An 18837-nucleotide genomic window follows, 5' to 3' on the forward strand; every position below is an offset into this window, starting at 1 on the left:
GAGATATTTCTTAAATCACATGACTTACCGACCTTGACTGATGAACAGAATAACAAAGGAAGAGTTAGAAGCAGCCATCACGCGTCTGAAGGCAAACAAATCTCCCGGTACAGACGGGTTTCCAAATGAATGGTATAAAGTTTTTCGTGCTGAATTAGTGCCATACCTGCTTGAAGTATTTAATTCAGCATTGATAGAGAGGAAAATGCCTCCTTCATGGAAGGAGGCAATCATTTCTGTAATTCCAAAAGAGGGAAAAGATGCGCTTGATTGTGGATCATATCGCCCTATTTCGGTCCTTAATGTTGATTATAGATTATATACAAGTATAATAGCAAAACGACTTGAAAATATTTTACCACTGATTATAGATAAAGATCAAACAGGATTCATAAAAAACAGGCAGACACATGATAACATAAGACGCACCCTGCATATTATGGACCATATTAAGCAACAGAACTCCACGGCTGCTTTGGTGAGCTTAGACGCCGAAAAAGCTTTTGATTCTGTAGATTGGAAATTTCTGTATAAAGTTTTGAGTAGACTGGGGTTTGACGAAGAAATTATTCAAAGTATACAAACAATATATTACAAACCAACTGCTCGTATTAAGATAAATGGTAGCCTGTCTGAAACTATTGTTCTGGAACGGGGTACGAGACAAGGCTGTCCCCTGTCTACATCTCTCTTTGCATTATATATAGAACCTCTAGCCCAGTGGATTAGACAAATGCACACCATAAAAGGAATTACTGTGATGGGTAAAGAACATAAACTAGCACTTTATGCAGATGATGTCTTGCTGTTTTTGAGTGATCCATCTAACTCCTTTGTTGAATTAATGAAAGTTATAAATGCTTATACTAATTTTTCAGGATATAAATTAAACGTTCAAAAGACCCAAGTATTGTCTTTTAACTATATTCCTCCATTATATGTTAAACAACATTATAATCTCAAATGGGATAATGATTCAATAAAATATCTAGGAATTAACTTACCCAAAGACCTTTCTCAATTGTCAGAGAAGAATTTTGCACCCCTTTTTGCCAGAATTAAATCAGATATCCGAAGGTGGGATGTGATTCCATTTCTTGGCCTTATTTCTAGGGTGGAATCCATTAAAATGAACATACTTCCTCGTTTTCTTTATCTTTTTCAAGCATTACCAATTGGAATCCCTGCAAATACTTTTAAAGAATGGGACAAGATTATTTCCAGATACATATGGCAAGGTCGAAAACCACGAATTCGACTCCGTACTTTACAACTCCCTAAAAAAGTGGGAGGAATGGCATTACCAAATTTGGAAAAATATTACCTTGCCTCACAGACAAGGCCACTAATCTATATGTGTGACCCCAATTATATAGCAAGATAGAAAGACATAGAGGCCTCAACTATAAAAGACCCACCAATCCAGTTACTACTGGGGGATCAGGAATTGGCCAAGAACAAAATTGAAAATATAAAAAACCCATATATTAAAACTCCCTTAATTACATGGGTTAAAGTGACAAAAAAATACAATTTAAAAGAATCTCTGAAAGTAATCCGGTGGTGTGCTTATGATACTGATTTTATACCAAATAAACTAGATACAAGATTTAAAATCTGGTCTTTAAAAGGGATTACTACGGTGGCCGAGAAAGCCCAGCGCAGTGCAAATTGAAAAGCGCTGCAAAAGCACAAAACACATCCATCAAAATTACAACACAGGCGCAGCAAATAGAAAAACGCGCTGCAAAAAGAAAAACGTGCTGCAAATAGAAAAACGCGCTGCAAATAGAAAAACGCGCTGCAAATAGAAAAACGCGCTGCAAATAGAAAAACGCGCTGCAAATAGAACCACAACACAACGGAAGTGAGTCACAACACAACGGAATTTTCCCAGGGGACCTTAAAAGATGCTGTACCAGCTGTATACAAAGGACAATAAGTGGCAAACAAGCTTCTGAAAAGTAAGTTATGATTATTACCTGTGATTACCACGGTTGTGTGCATATTATTAAAAGTTCTGCTTCACAAAACGCCTTGTTTGCCACTTATTGTCCTTTGTACACATAGTGAAGTCCGAGACGTTACTGAAGACGCAGCTTAGCTGGTACAGTATCTTTTAAGGTCCCCCGGGAAAATTCCGTTGTGTTGTGACTCACTTCCGTTGTGTTGTGGTTCTATTTGCAGCGCGTTTTTCTATTTGCTGCGCCTGTGTTGTAATTTTGATGGATGTGTTTTGTGCTTTTGCAGCGCTTTTCAATTTGCACTGCGTTGGGCTTTCTCGGCCACCGTAGATTACAGCGTTCTGCAATATCATGGTAAAATTTAATTTGCAAGACTTTCAAACTATAAAAGAAAAATATTCCCTTGAAAATCAAGACTTTTACTTTTACCTTCAGATTCGGCACTACTTTAATAAAACAATTAAAATTAATTCATTTGATGACAGCATATTAAAACTATTTATTGAGGCATATCAATCTCAGCCTCTGACAGGAATAATATCTAAAATGTATGAAGGACTAATGGAATTGACAGGAAATTCTACTGAATATATTAAACAAAAATGGGAAAAAGAAAGTTGTCAATCTATTTCAAATGAAAGGTGGCCAAGAATATGTGAGCAACAATGGAAAAGCACTAGTGCACATAATTGGAGGGAATTTGGGTGGAAATGTGTAACTCGTTTTTTTATTACACCTAAACAGAGACCTGGAGAGAATCAGGATTGCTGGAGATTGTGTGGGGGTGAGGAGGCCGGTCACTGGCATATATTTTGGGGCTGCCCAAAATTAGGGGCTTTTTGGTCTGATTTGCACAGTACACTACAAGAAATACTGAACTTGGAAATTAACTTTAGATTTAATATTTTATTCTTAGGAGAGATCAATCCTCAAGTAATAGGATCAAACAGATACCTCTGGAATATTTTTTTGATTGCCAGTAAGAAAGCCATAGCAAAGAGATGGCGTACACCAGATCCCCCAGTAATGGAAGAATGGATAAATACAGTCAACCAGATTTACATAATGGAGAAAATTACATTTGCTATCAGGATTCAGATATATATAGTATAGGACACAAGCCATCAAAGTGACAGGTTGACCTTTATTTGACCCCGCCCCCCTCCCGCCCCCCCCTCCTCCCCCTCCCCCCCCCCCCCCAAACACCTGTTCAATAAATCAATCAAAGATAATGATTAATAGTGTTTATGTGTAATAGAATATTTTCCCGCTCTTTTTGAAAATGTATGGCTGATAGTTTCCCATCCTCCCAGCTGTTCAGGCCCACCATATCCTGACAATTAATCAATCAAGAATAATAATTAATAGTGTTTATGTGTAAGAGGATATTTTCCCGCTCTTTTTGAAAATGTATGGCTGATAGTTTCCCATCCTCCCAGCTGTTCAGACCCCCCATATTCAGATAATCAATCAATCAAGAATAATGATTAATATTGTTTATGTGTAAGAGAATATTTTCCCGCTCTTTTTGAAAATGTATGGCTGATAGTTTCCCATCCTCCCAGCTGTTCAGGCCCACCATATCCTGACAATTAATCAATCAAGAATAATAATTAATAGTGTTTATGTGTAAGAGGATATTTTCCCGCTCTTTTTGAAAATGTATGGCTGATAGTTTCCCATCCTCCCAGCTGTTCAGACCCCCCATATTCAGATAATCAATCAATCAAGAATAATGATTAATATTGTTTATGTGTAAGAGAATATTTTCCTGCTCTTTTGGAAAATGTATGGCTGATAGTTTCCCATCCTCCCAGCTGTTCAGACCCCCCATATTCAGATAATCAATCAATCAAGAATAATGATTAATAGTGTGTAAAAGAGAATATTTTCCTGCATGAGAATACTTTTACCCACAGCCAAACCTGCTCGGAGGCCCCTCTCTCACACACACACACACACACACACACACATACAGGCACGTACACGCGCACAGACACACACACACACACACACACACACACAGTCACGGTCCTGCTCACACACCCGCCAGCCCCCCTTAACCAAACATTCAGTCTCTTGACTTCACACACACACACACACACACACAGTGAGACATGTTCAGACACAAAATTATTTTATTTATCCGAGCAACCAATAAGGAATAATTACGTGTAGATACGTGTACAAACGTAATATAACCACGCCCTTTATTCAATAAAAGCAGAGAGGTTACGGTACTCTACCAAACATTCAACAGGCGGTGGTGTTTCTAACGTTACACGGGTAAGAGTTTATAAGATATTGTTTAATTCAATTTATATAATTTATAAAACTATATCATTAAATAATTATTGTTTTATTTGATTTATTCCTTAGCAAAAGATCGGAAAACATGGATGCTCTTACAAAAGCACCAAGAAAGGAAATCGCAGGGTCTGAAAAGAATCATGTATGGCCGCTATCAGACGGTCGATTCTTTGGATTTCGTTTCCACGATGATATGAAATGCGTCACTCTGTGTATCGGTCCAACAGTAAGATTTGAGGATGCGACCGTTTTGATAACTCTTAATGGAGAGGAATGGCATAGCTTCTCAAGACATTGTTCAGTTTTTAACACCTATCTCATTTACAGAAATTGTTACTGTAAACCGGATTACCATGAGAAATTTAATTTAACATGGACACCCTATATACAAACCGGAACAATGTTGCGTTCATTCAATCTATATCCGTATTTAAATGCCAAATCGTACAATGCCAGACTTACAATTGTTCACGAAGTTACAAGTTTATTAAAACAAAACGATTTTTTTGAACAGGAATGTAAAATTGAATTACAAAATGATGACTTCAACGCAATGCAGACGTACTTTGCAATAATAGACCGTATGTTCATTGAGAGCATCGTTGAAAAACATTAAATCTGATACAGAATTTCTGAGCTTCTGAATGCGTTATCATCAGTAAAAACTGAATAGTTTAGAGTGCAGTGTATCTTAGTGTTTGAGTCTGTGTCAGCGGCAAGATTTGTACCACGGCCTGCTGTATTGTGTTTCTGATCTTCCAGGACAGCTGCGTGACCAATTAGTGATTTCTTACTCAAGACTCGCATGTGCTTCTCAATGTATATAAACACGGACTTTTCTTCATACGGTCACAAACATTTTCAGAGCTCAAGAATCTCTTTCGTTGGAAGATAATGGAGTCTGGTAAGTTTGCTTTTGGTCTGGATTGAATATAAATATTTTTATTATTATTCATACTGATGTTAATATAGTATGGTTATTTAGAATGTTGCTAGAACGTAATTAGAATGTCAAATATAATACAATGTTTTTAAACCAAATTATATTATAGTAATGTTTCGTTCTATTCTTTTAAAATAGGTAACATTCAGAAATGTTTTTAATGTGAGTAATTTTTATCATGATGAATTTTTAGAAATAATGTGATAAGTTATGTTTTATACTATTGGTGTAATTTATACTATTGGTGTAATACTGAAAATGATGCTTTTTTTTTTTTTTTTTAAATATTAATAAATTATTTTATTTAATTATTATTATTATTATTATTATTATTTTTATTTATTTATTTATTAATTTTTTTGTAGAGTTATGTAATAATTCAACGTTCAGCAACTATCAATGCAACGAAACACCAGGGGTCAATTATATCCAAAAACCTCCAACTCCATACGGTGAGAAAAATATATATTTTTCTAATTATTGTACACACATTCACACACACACATTTTATTTTCTATATTCTCTGTTCTAAGTATGTAATGATTTAATTATTTTAGAACTGACTGCTGAAACAAGAAGCAGCAGTCCCATTTACATCACTGATACTCCACCCAACAGCTCCACAATTCCAGGTAAGTGAAACATTTTTATCAATATTTAAGTAATACAAAATATATATGTTATTATCTATCATTTATTAAACCTGTGTATTTTCTGTTTGTTTGAACAGGGTGTGATTCTCCTGCGTATGCCAATAACGGTAATCAATCTCCATACAGTGAGCAGAAGATTTTAATTTTTTTCTAAATATTGTACACATACACACACACACCCCTCCCCTACTCAGTCGCCAGCATGATCTGCTCACACACACACATACACACACACACCCCTCCCCTACTCAGTCGCCAGCATGATCTGCTCACACACATACACACACACACCCCTCCCCTACTCAGTCGCCAGCATGATCTGCTCACACACACACATACACACACACACCCCTCCCCTACTCAGTCGCCAGCATGATCTGCTCACACACACACACATACACACACACACACCCCTCCCCTACTTAGTCGCCAGCATGATCTGCTCACACACACACATACACACACCCCTCCCCTACTCAGTCGCCAGCATGATCTGCTCGCACACACACACACACACACACAGTATTTTAATCAATAATATTATTTATTTTTAGATGTAATCCTGAACTCTCCATCCTACTCTCCAACAATCCCTAGTAAGAAACTTTTTGTCTCATTATTATATTTTGTATATATTGTGTGCGTATATAATATTGTAAATTATCTTATTCAATGTTTCAATGAATAGATCGTGAATCTGATCAACAATCCCCTGCGAAAGGTTATCAGTACAGCCATAATGACACGCTTTCCGGTAAATATGTATTATAATTAAACTTGCACATACGTGTATGTGAAAACACATTAGTGATGAAACGTAATATATTGTTATCTATGTGTGTTTTAGATTCCGATGTTAACGCCAATGATGATCTGAGGGACGATCTACGCGATCTACGCCACCTTCACAAGTCTGTGTCTTTGACGTTCAAGAAACTCATGCGCGTGAAAACACACGGGTCAAGAGTTCAAAGTAAGCATGTTCATGCATTGTGTAAGAAACGTGTGAGCCTTTATATGAATCAATGTACTACCCTACTCAATAAACACCATGTCTAGGAAAAGGTGTGATAATTGTTTTAATATTGAAGCCAAGAGGTGTAAAATCAGACAGGAATCTGAATATGTCCCCATCACATCCGATCATTTAACTTGTGAATGTGTATCAGATACAGAACTTACACTCAACTTACAGCATGACCATTTCCATCAGTTAAACCAAAGTTTAGATAGACTTCGGAATGAATGTAATCCTTCAGTAATAGACGCTGTTAATCGGCTTAACGAAAGTTTAGCTTTAACACCCGACCTCAATAATGTTACGGAACAGTCTGTAACAACGCCTCAAAATGTAACGCAAGAATCAAACATAGATTTGTTTCACAATCTAAACCAAAGTTTAGATAGACTTCGGAATGAATGTAATCCTTCTCTATTAGACGCTGTTAATCGGCTTAACGAAAGTTTAGCTTTAACGCCCGATCGCAATAATGTTACGGAACAGTCTGTAACAACGGCTCAAAATGTAACGCAAGAGCCGATGGTTGATTTGTTTCACAATCTAAACCAAAGTTTAGATAGACTTCGGAATGAAGCGGATAATGAAAATCAACATTCACACACTTTGTCATCTGGGTCTAATCAAGCTTTCAGTGTATCAGTTCACAATAACGAGAATGTACAGGATCAGATAGGATATGGTGTAGAAGGTGAAATACCGCAGGATATACATGTAAACAGGATAGACAGATTCAACACCACAGAAATTAGACGGCCTCTAAACTTTTCCTCATTGGGAAACGTTGAATCTTTCGATGAATTTTACAACTATGTGATGGAAGTTTTTAACCAAACCGTTGAGGTAGCAAATGGTTATATTGGTCCGAAGGATTCAGTATATGTGGAAATTCAAGGAGATTCGCTCAACGTTTCAGCGAGCGTTGAAGTAATCGACGGAGTCATAAACCCTAATGATATTGTAACAATGATTGAACAAAGCATGCAGAGCAAATTTGAAATTCTTTCCGACGAAACTCTACAAATTGTGATTCGAATTGTACACCCGCCGCGCGGAGGCGCGCGCGTTAAGTTCTCACAAATGTTCAATTCAGAAATTGTTCGGATCAAATTGAAACATCTGTTTGATTTTCAAAATAAAGACAACCTCTGTTTCGCCCTATGTGTTTCCAAACTACTGAATCCAGACCTAAACGATTACCAAGTAGAGCACATTGCAAAACGGTTACAAGCCGATGTAGGGATGTCTGAAAATGACGCCGTTAGCTTTGCCGACATTTCATTGTTTGAAAAGTTACTCGATTGTAAAATCGTAGTGATGTACAGGGATGCTGTCAAAAAAGGGTACTCGTTTTTCCAAAACAGTACGATACCTCACGAAAAAACATTGTTCCTATTCCTGCATGAAAACCATTACTACGGTGTTAAAAACCTTAAGGCTGTGCTGGGTACCGGGTACGTTTGTTCTCACTGCTACGCGGGGTATAACGATGAGAATCATCATAAATGCGAGTACAGATGCAACGTTTGTCAGGATAACGATTGTCCCAAGCTTCCTAAAAATACGGTGCAATGTCAAGACTGTTTGAGGTTATGTAGAACACCGTATTGTTACGAAAAGCACAAGGTCAAAGACGACTCTGGTAAAAATTTGTGTGAAACTAGATTCTACTGTGCACAGTGTAACACCGTGCAGCATGGTAGAAAAGGGTCCAGCAAACACAGTTGTCGCGCAAACCTATGCCGTCAATGCGGTGCTAAAGTAAACCCTGAATTTGAACACGAATGTTTTATAACGCCTCTAGAAAAGGAAAAGAACAACAAAAAGTACATTTTTTACGATTTTGAAACCAATCAAGAGTCAGGAAATCACATCGCAAATTTTATATGTTGCAGTACTTTTAAGGGTAAAGTTTGGACGGCTGAAGGACCCGATTGTGTTTCAGCGTTTTTTAAACGCTACCGTAGAAAGAAATACAAAGGCTACACGTTCTTGGCGCACAACGCTAGAAGTTACGATTCGTACATTTTATTGAATCATTTGGTCCGAGAGGGGATCAACCCCGACATCATAGCGCAAGGTGGTAAAATATTGTGCTTTGAAGATGTCGAGTTCAGACAGAGATTCATAGACAGTCTCTCTTTTCTCCCTATGAAGCTGAGCGCGATTCCCAAGGCTATGGGATTCAAGAATGAAAAAAAGGGTTATTTTCCTCATTTCTGGAACACTCTTGAAAACCAGAATTACATCGGCCCATACCCGGCAGCCAAATATTACGGTGTAGACACCATGATGGATAAAGAGAGACAAGAGTTTTTTGAATGGTACAATACTCTGTCTGGCAAGGTGTTTGACCTCAGAAAAGAGTTGGCCGATTATTGCGTGAATGACGTTCACATTCTCAGAAAGGGGTGTTTAGCATTCAGGGAGCAGATAATGAGCGGTACGGGTGTAGATCCTTTCAAATGCATCACCATAGCCAGCGTCTGTTTGAAAATCTTTAGAACACATTTTCTGACGGACAATACCTTGGCTATACCACCGCATGATGATTATATCAGCAGACAGAAGTCGTTCTCAAACTCTGCTATTCAATGGCTCGAGTACCTCTCAGACAGAGGGAAAATTCCGATTCGACACGCTCTCAACGAAGGTGAAGTTCAAATGGGTCAATATTTTTTAGACGGTTATTTTACCGACGGCCACACGCAAAATGCTTTCGAGTTCTTAGGATGCTTTTTTCACGGTTGTGATAAATGTTTCCCTGCAAACGCGCGTCACCCTCTAAGTAAAATTGGACAAACCTTCGAAGATGTTAAACAACACTCTTTGCAAAAAATTAAGAATTTGCAAAACATCTACAATATGCACGTTACAACAATCTGGGAACACGAGTGGAACGAGATGAAAAGGACAGATCAGGACGTAATAGCGTTTCTCAAACGTTTTGACTTTCCCGAGCGTTTGAAACCGAGACAAGCTCTTTTTGGCGGCCGTACAAACGCGTTACATTTACATTACGTAGCTCAACCCGGAGAGAGAATCGATTATTACGATTTTACATCGTTATACCCCTACGTAAACAAGACAAAAAACTACCCCGTAGGTCACCCAACCATCATTTTCCGCGATTTTGAACCGTTGGAAAATTATTTCGGCCTCTTCAGAATAAAAAATTTACCCCCTAGGGGTCTTTGGGCCCCCGTTCTCCCTTTTAGGGTGAAAAACAAGCTTTTGTTCCCTCTGTGTAGGGTGTGTGCCGAGTTACAACAGCAGCAATGTTGTAAACATGCTGACGAGGAGAGGGCTCTTACGGGTAGTTGGTGTAGCGTGGAGGTTATGAAGGCTCTCGAAAAAGGCTACAGAGTGTTGAAAGTTTTCGAAATCTGGCACTTTCCTAAACAGACGCATGATTTGTTTGCCGGATACATCAACACGTTTCTCAAGACAAAACAGGAGAGCTCAGGGTACCCGTCTTGGGTAAAGGACGAATCTGATCAAAAAGAATACGTTAAAAGGTACAAGGAAAACGAAGGCATAGAACTCGATCCGTCTCGCATAGAGGTTAACCAGGCCAAGAGATCTGTGGCAAAGTTGGCGTTGAATTCTTTGTGGGGTAAGATGTGTCAGAGGTCTGATAGGATTAATACTTGTCTAATCAGCGATCCCAACCAATTTCTAGAGTTCATGTTCTCGGACACGTACGACGTCAGTCACTTTTCTTTTCCGAACCGTCAGATGGCGCTGGTTCAGTGGCGTTACGCAGACACCAGATTCATCAAACCGAGTAAAGCTAACGTGTTTATCGGAATATTCACTACCGCTTACGCTAGACTCGAGCTGTACAAGCTGATAGATGGTCTGAAACAAAGATGTCTCTATACGGATACAGACTCTGTCATTTTCAAAAGTAAAGATGGTGATTGGATGCCCCCCCTAGGCGATTACTTAGGCGAGTTAACGAGTGAATTGGATCACGGAGATCATATTGTGGAATTTGTCAGCTCTGGACCAAAGTCCTACGGTTATCGAACTCGTTATGGGAAGACTGTAATGAAGGTAAAGGGTATAACGTTAAACTATACCAACGCCAAAATTGTGAATCTGAGCTCTTTGATAGATCTGGTTGACAAAAGTGTGAAAAGCCCCGACTGTACCGACGAAATTATGACGTCCAACAATCAAATCGTCAGAGATAAAAGAGGTTTTCACTTGAAAAACAAATCACAAACTAAACGTTTCCGAGTAGTGTACGATAAACGCGTTCTATTACCGGATAGCGCCACAATTCCTTACGGATATTAAACATTTACTTTGCTGAAAAAATAATGGCCGTACCTAACTCGTTCGATGCTAGACTTCAACTTCCTTTTTCTTGTATAGTTTGTGGACCCAGCAATAGCGGAAAATCTTTTTTCATCAAAATGTTACTTGAAAATTGTACGGACTCAATGTCTAAAATTCCGGACCGGATTGTATGGTGTTACACTTGCTGGCAACCCCTCTACGACGAGTTGATGGACAAACTAAACATTTATTTTGTTCAAGGTATACCCGAATCATTGTGCGACGATGAACTTTTCCCTCCGCACAAAACAAACTTGTTGGTGATTGATGATTTGATGGAGTCCGCTAGCAAGAGTGAGGAAGTAGAAAAGGCTTTTACAAAATATACCCACCATAGAAACCTCAGCGTGATCTATTTGGTTCAAAATTTGTTTTTTCAAGGGAGAAGTAGCAGAACTATAAATTTAAATACCAATTACATGGTGCTTTTTAAAAGTCCTAGAGATAAGCTACAGATCAACGTGTTGGCGCGTCAGATGTACCCCCGTAACAGCAAGTACTTTTTAGAATGCTTTCAAGATGCTACCTCTAGACCCTATGGGTATTTATTAGTAGACTTGAAAGCTTCAACGCCAGAAGATCTTAGACTCAGATCGGGTTTGTTTTTACAGGAGGTTCCTGCGGTGTACGTACCGAAGAAAAAGGTTTTCGCATAATGTCCGATCGGTTAAAGAGAAATTATCAGGTTTTGAAATCGCTACATCAGGCATCGCCTCGAGAAAGGAAACTTATACTGCGTCAAGCTCCCACAGACCTCGTACTAGCCATTTGTGAAATAGCATTAAATCTACTGAGAGGACGCATTCCTTTAACGGCTCAACAGTACGCTCGACTGAAAAGACAGAAAAAAGCGATTAAACTTTTTGCCGATAAAAGAAAATCTGTAAAGGTTAAAAGAAATACTATTAATCAATCCGGAGGTTTTCTTCTACCTTTGCTAAGCGTCGCGGTACCCTTCATCAGCAGCTTAATAGCGGCCCGTCAGAAATAGCATGGAAAACGCTGTGAAAATGTATCTGGTACCTCAGCAGCAACTTGATAAGATTAATTCTGTGTCGAGCGGAAAACCTAATGTTAGACAGACGGTGGAAAATGATCTGGATGCTACCATGAGACATATTCTGAATAGGTCTGATTTGATGCCTTACGAAAAGGCCAAACTTTATGCCTCGGTCTTGCAAAGATTCCTAAACATCGTCAAACAAGGAGATGAGGAAACGGCTCAATTAACTCTGTCCCTGCCCGTAGACTCTAACAATAAAACAATACCGGAGACCGATGTGGATCGCGGTGCGTCCGAAGACGTAATTGTCAAAGAAGTAATCGGAAACATTCCGGCAAGAAACAGAAAAAATGCTTCTTTCATCATGGAAAAAATATCCAAATCTAGCGACGTAGCTTCCTGGAATGATAAAGGTGAATTCATTTTCAAAGGAAGGACGATCAGGGGTTCACACGTGTTGGATTTGATTAAAAACCTCACGGCCCCTCAAAAAGTGTCGGATGATCGCAGACCTTTGGGGTGGATCGAGATGTTAAAAACTGTAGCCGGATTGAATATTCCCTTTTCAACTATACCTAACGTCGGCGTTCGACGTAAGATAACGGACATTAAAAGAGGCGATCCTTTGTACTCACCAAGCTCAACTTCTAAGAGCGATGACTCTGACTCTAGCATTGACACTCTTGAGCCTGTTTTCAAGTCTCCTCGTTTTACCTCAACACCTTGGATAAGTTTTTAATCGTGCATGTCTTTAAAAATGTTATAAATGATGATGATGATACAATGTAAATATTTGTTATTCTTTATTTCATTAAATGTATATACTTTAACATGTTTTACATCTACAGAGTCGTTATTTCACACTACACTCTAGTTTATGCACTGAACACATTTCACAAATTGTTTTTTATTCACTCTGGGATAAATATTTTTTACAAAAGCTTTAACCATATCATCGTTTCTTTTCAAATCATCCGTATACATAGACATAATTTGATTAAAAGAATAGCCTCTAGCTCTGTGACACAAAAAGAATACGCAGTGTTGCCCGCAGTAAGTCGAGTCACTCCTTTGAACTTGTTTTGAGTTGTGTTTTATTTCACAACAGTTCTTTTTAAAAAAAGAATGAATAGAATCATGAAAGAGTTCAGAGTTTGGCGGATTTCCGTACGAATCAAAAAATTCTCCCGAGGCGTCATCGTTGAGACATATGGCCAACCAGTGTTCTCCGGGCATGTAGCTGGGGTGAGTGTTTACGATGAAAAATGCCGGAGCGCGTTCCACCTTATTCTCGGGTAGTTCATCGCAAGGAAACACACCGTAGAATATCTTTTTCGCAGGAGGATAACTTTTCATCAGCTCGGAAAGTTCTCTGGTGTCCATAATTACTGATAATCGATGAGGACGTTTCGTCGATTATTGATTTCCAGCATAGAGTCGAAGCTGGCGTATACAATTAGATTTACCGTTCTCGGTAGAGGGTTTCTGAATCTGAGTTCCAACCTCATATTTCCCGACTTTATCAAAGATAGATGTTGTCCGCAATCATCCGGGCTCAGGTTAAAAGCTAAAAGGGTGTATCCTTGAGAATAATCCTGGCGGTTTATAGCCAAAGCTTGATCCTTTAGATTTTTCCCCGAAGCTAAAACCAACGAATGAAATTCGCGGACGGCATTACCGCTTTGAAAATTAGGTTGAAACGGTTTTGCAGGGTGCTGAACGCCGTCGACGTACAAAGCAATAAACTCTGCATCATTATGTTTAAAGTTAAAAGGATTTTTATCATATGCACCGATAAATGCGTCATTATCAATCATACCAATTATAACCGTTTTAGGGAGAGGTCCGAGGAATAAATTCTCTTGGGTGCATACGCGACTCCCCACAGGTAGGCTAAAAGTCTTCATACACACTCTTTCAAGCGGGTATTTAGCCGTAGCGTTAAGTAAAGCCTGCGCGTGCCCCATCTTGACAGCCGGGGAAACGGAGACTTTTTTTACGTACAGAGAAGCCGTTAGTATTTTAAGTGTGTAATCCCTGGCTCCTTCTTTCATCATGCAAAATTCGTCCTTACTTCGAATCATCTTAATTTTCAAGTCGACTCCGTTCAGTAAAAGTTTTTCTTGAAAAAATATATCGGAGTGGATATGACCTATTAAGTCAAAGATTCTACTTTCTTGGCTGTAAGAAGACCTGATTTTGAAGCCGTTGTTACGTCCTTGAGGATCGGTCGCGTCCATGTGGCCGTACGAGTCTTTGTAAAATAATCCTGCGGTGAATTGTGTATCCAAGGTATGTTTGCTATAGTTAAGAAGCAATTCCATTATTGCCCTGTAGGGGTAGGTATTACTCGACTGGCTGATGAGTCGATCTCCCAGCATGACGTCTACTTGTGAAAAAAGAGACGCTATAGGATAGTTTATTACACCCACCTTTGAATCGTTAGCCAAGTCTGTACCGTCAGAATTTGTGATTTTACATCTCAGGTGTAAAAAAGTGTTGTTCAGATCTAGGTAGTCTTCACCATTTCCTGCCACGTAAAACTCCAAGGGTCCGTCATCAGTCAGAGCCGAAAGAGGAGGGATTTCGACGTAAGTATACTTTTCGACGCTAGTCTGCGTGTACGGCACTGTAAATAAATCTAATTCGGACTTGGTACATTCGGTTGAAAGTCTGTGAAGTAAAGCCATGGTTTTAGAAAATGTTCACCTTTCTTCGTTTATCCAAGACTGAGGGAGAGCGCTTGTTGCTCCTCCGTTTGTGTTTTTTCAATATGATCTTTTTCACAGACGTCTTGCGTTTTTTATTCCCATTCGTTTTACGCATTCCCGGAGGTCTCCTAAAGTTCTTGTAGGCAAATGCCGCGAGACCGTCACCCTCTTGTTTTTGCGATTTAGATTTTACGACGTTGCTTACCACGTCGCTTACGATACTTTTTGCAGCGGTTTTTAAATGAGGTTTAGCAATCGTTATTCCTCTTTTTAAAATTGGTACCGCCATTCTAAAGAGTGATTTGAAGATCCCTCCTAAGCCCGAGCCGTACATCACCGGGGAGCCATAGTACCCCGGAAGACCGTTGCCTGCTTGATGCTTATAATAGTCCACATAGATCTGAGGGTCTACGTACCTTTCACCAATCATTGTTCAAACACGAAAGGAATGCTTTGCGGGTCTAAAATGAAGTTTAGCAACAAATTTTCCGTAGAGAAAACGAATATGTTTGTTCTGATCGGATTTTACCTCTATAACTAAATCGTTGATAAGACTCTTGCTCACAGGTACGTAATGCGGCTTGTCATAAGTTATTGTGACAATTTCATTGTTTTTCCCGCTTATATGTACGCATCTCAGTAGCGGTACAAAACTATCGCCGACCCTTTGATGATGAATAATGTCTGAATAAACAAACATGGTGTAAAATCCTGCATGAATATCGGCCAGATAGGGCGCTTCAGGGTTACTCTGAGTGAGGTCCGTAGCGTCATCCATACCTATCATATAGCCTAATCTCCCGTTGGAAACGCTCAACGAATACGGTTTTTTGGTTTCCATGCGGATTTTGTTGGTCTGAGCATTATAAACAATAGTTAGGTCTAAAGCTAATTTTTCTAAAGTCGCATTCATTTCACGAACCACTTGTTCTATGTCACCGTAATACCCTTCACTCATATGACAGCTATACAATTCTTGATTTAATCCATCGTCGTAGCGGACAAAAAAGACGGTTTCGCGATCCTTCAAAGAGTACCACGTGTGGGGGTATTGCACTTCAGCGAGAGCCACCTCCCAATCGCCCGTCAACTCTATGGGCTTTGCAAATTTAGTTGTGTAACACGAAATCTTATTGTTGGGATACACGTGATTGGAAGAGTTGCTGGGGAGAGTCACAAAGAAACCGTTCTCTTCCATGATGCGCTGTTTATGATAATCGGTCATTACAAACGAATCTACTTATTCTTTGACTATGTTCACAATGTCTTTGGCCGGGATCCACGAGTTGAATTTATCCGGCCACCCCACCCATTTCACTAAACACATTTTTTTCCTATTTTGCATCCTTTCTTGTATTATTTTTTCTATTTTAAAGGATTTGTCTTTTCCGACTATAATTTTTTGCAGTTCCGGTTCGTAAAACGTACCCGTTATTTCTTCACCGTCGGCATCGTGTAGTTTATATACCGGAGGATCTCTCGGAATCCTTTCGGAAATTGTAAAATATTCATCCGTATAGTTTTGTTCATAACCCTTTTCAAAATGTGCTTTTAGTCGCGAAATCCTGACAACGTCACCGATCTTAAACTTGAAGCGTAGTTTTTTAACTCTCGAAGGAAACAGTCCGTACAAGGTTTTAAATACTTTGAAGGAGTTTGTTTCATCAACCTCGACAGGTTTCATTTTGATGCTGCTGTGGTAGTTATGATTGTACGAGTGAACCAATTCCTGAACTACATCGATGTACTTTCTCGTATTAACCGCTGTAAAGTATTTCCACATTTTATTCCTCAAGGTCCTATTAAACCTTTCACAAACAGATGCTTTCTGACCCGTACCCGTAGCAAAGTGAACGATGTTGTGCTTTTTCATTAATCCTTGAAAATTTTTGTTGAAAAATTCTTTTCCTTGATCCGTTTGCAATTTTTTAGGAACACGCCCTTCCTTAAGAATAGAATTAAAAGCGTCGGTCACCTCAACGCCCGTCTTGTTTCGCAATACGCGTACCCAAGCGTATTTAGATAAAATATCTATACACGTTAACATAAATTTCATATCTTTGTTATCCTTTGACAAGTTTGACATATCCACTAAATCGGCTTGCCATTGTTCATCCATGTTTTTCACAAACCATCTGTTTGTTTTAAATTTTCCTAAAACAGGTTTGTGAAGAGTATACGCGTCCTGCGCAGACAGCCAGTTTTTAACATCTTTAATATTCGCTCTCGATCCTTTTTTCTCAAAAATTGCCCTTTGTAAACTCTCAACCCCTCCGTAAGACCCAGGGTTGGAGGGGTCATAATAAATCTTTTTCAACAAGCCCTCAGTCATGGTGCTAGGTCTCACCAATAATGGACAGAGAATAAGAATGTAATCAGCTTTTATTACTACAAACTCAAAAGCCTCGTTAAATGATACACATTTACATTATTTTGTTTTTCATTAAAAAAAGATATCAAACAGTTTACAGTTTTTTCAACATGAACATGTTTCTTAACTATCATTTTCAAAACACATGCGTCGGTTATATAGGTATGAATACACATTAAAAACTTAAACTTTAAGCAGAGTAGAGCCGTTATCCGAACTTTTATTCGGCTATGGGTGAAAGCTTGGATGGAAGAGACGATGTTACCCATGTGAGCGCCGTTTCGGATGATTCCAGAGAACTGTGGAAATCCCAGTACTCAACAATGTCCTCGATCACCGTATCGTTGTAGATAGACGCAGTTTTATGCTTAATGTCTCTCAGAGCCGTCTTGAAGTCAGGTTCGTCTCGCAGTTGGCACACTGTAGTTTCAGCCGCTGCTTGGATTTTTTCCAGAGACGGTACATGTGAGATACCGCACAACTTTAGAGCTCTGGCCAAGGTGTATTTCAACCAAGGTCTAAACAACTTTGTCAAAAGTCTTTTAGCGTTGATGTGCAGATAGAAGTCTTCAGGATCATACAGACACGAATGTTGTCGCTGACTCGGGTGATCGGTGGCGCATCCGTTGCAATGCTCTCTCAGATCCTTTTCAATGATTTTGTCCAGCAGATCCCCGGTGACAGCGCGGATGATGGAGAGCATGGTCGTTCCGATACATCCGTCGATTTCATCCGATGTACCCGGTTTGGTTGATCCTGGGGTAAGACCCTCCATGACCGGAGAGTACGAGTACAGGTTTAAGAGTTCTTGAGTCATTTCAACAGCGGATTACCCCCGACACAGCAGCGTGTATAGAACAAGTATGACTCGTAGATAGAGACGGTCTTAATTTATTAGTTAGATAGTATGGTAGGCATTGCTTACGTTTGGACTCCGCCCCAGGCTCTTTCACATACATTTCACATACTCTTTCATGAAACCCCATATGGTCTAGCGGTAAGGATTCCTGGCTTTCATCCGGGCGGCCCGGGTTCGACTCCCGGTATGGGAATAGTATTTTTATGTATTTATTTTTAAATTACTAATTAAATAACTCTTAAACACGTGTAAACACTACAAAAGTTTCTACATAACATCATTATTTTGCTTGATGATGCACGACATGCATGGTGTCGGCTATGTTTGAAATCTTGCGATCTTCCGCTGTGACATACACAATGCTGATTTCACGTTTAGGATACTCTGCGAAAGGATTGTCGGTGAGAGAATCAAAATAATCATTGAGTCTCATCTTAAGTTTCTCCAGTCTCTTAATGTTATACACATCCTTAATCAATTGTTTGACGATTATGCAACATTCTCTCATGTTCTCTTTCCAATCATTCCACTTTAGCTTTATGAAGGAGTTGGCGGTTCGACTCTGATCACTGTTTGATGGCTCAAAGCGTACTTCTTCCATAGACATGATAGTAACGACTGAACCGTCAATCCTGGAGATTTTTAGTCCGTAACAGAG

At 39.2% G+C, this 18837-nt stretch overlaps 1 protein-coding gene and 1 non-coding gene across 2 annotated transcripts in view; one reads left to right on the top strand and one right to left on the bottom strand.

Annotated features, from left to right (window-relative positions):
* The window catches only part of LOC103025909 (cadherin-12), a 292081-nt gene that overhangs the window by 121700 nt on the left and 151544 nt on the right, over positions 1–18837 (bottom strand). The gene's annotated exons all lie outside the window — the stretch shown is intronic.
* trnae-uuc (transfer RNA glutamic acid (anticodon UUC)) lies at positions 18301–18372 on the top strand. Its single transcript has one exon. It is a non-coding gene; the product is annotated as a tRNA-Glu (tRNA).

Source organism: Astyanax mexicanus, chromosome 15, assembly GCF_023375975.1.
Source record: "Astyanax mexicanus isolate ESR-SI-001 chromosome 15, AstMex3_surface, whole genome shotgun sequence".
NCBI lineage: Eukaryota > Metazoa > Chordata > Actinopteri > Characiformes > Acestrorhamphidae > Astyanax > Astyanax mexicanus.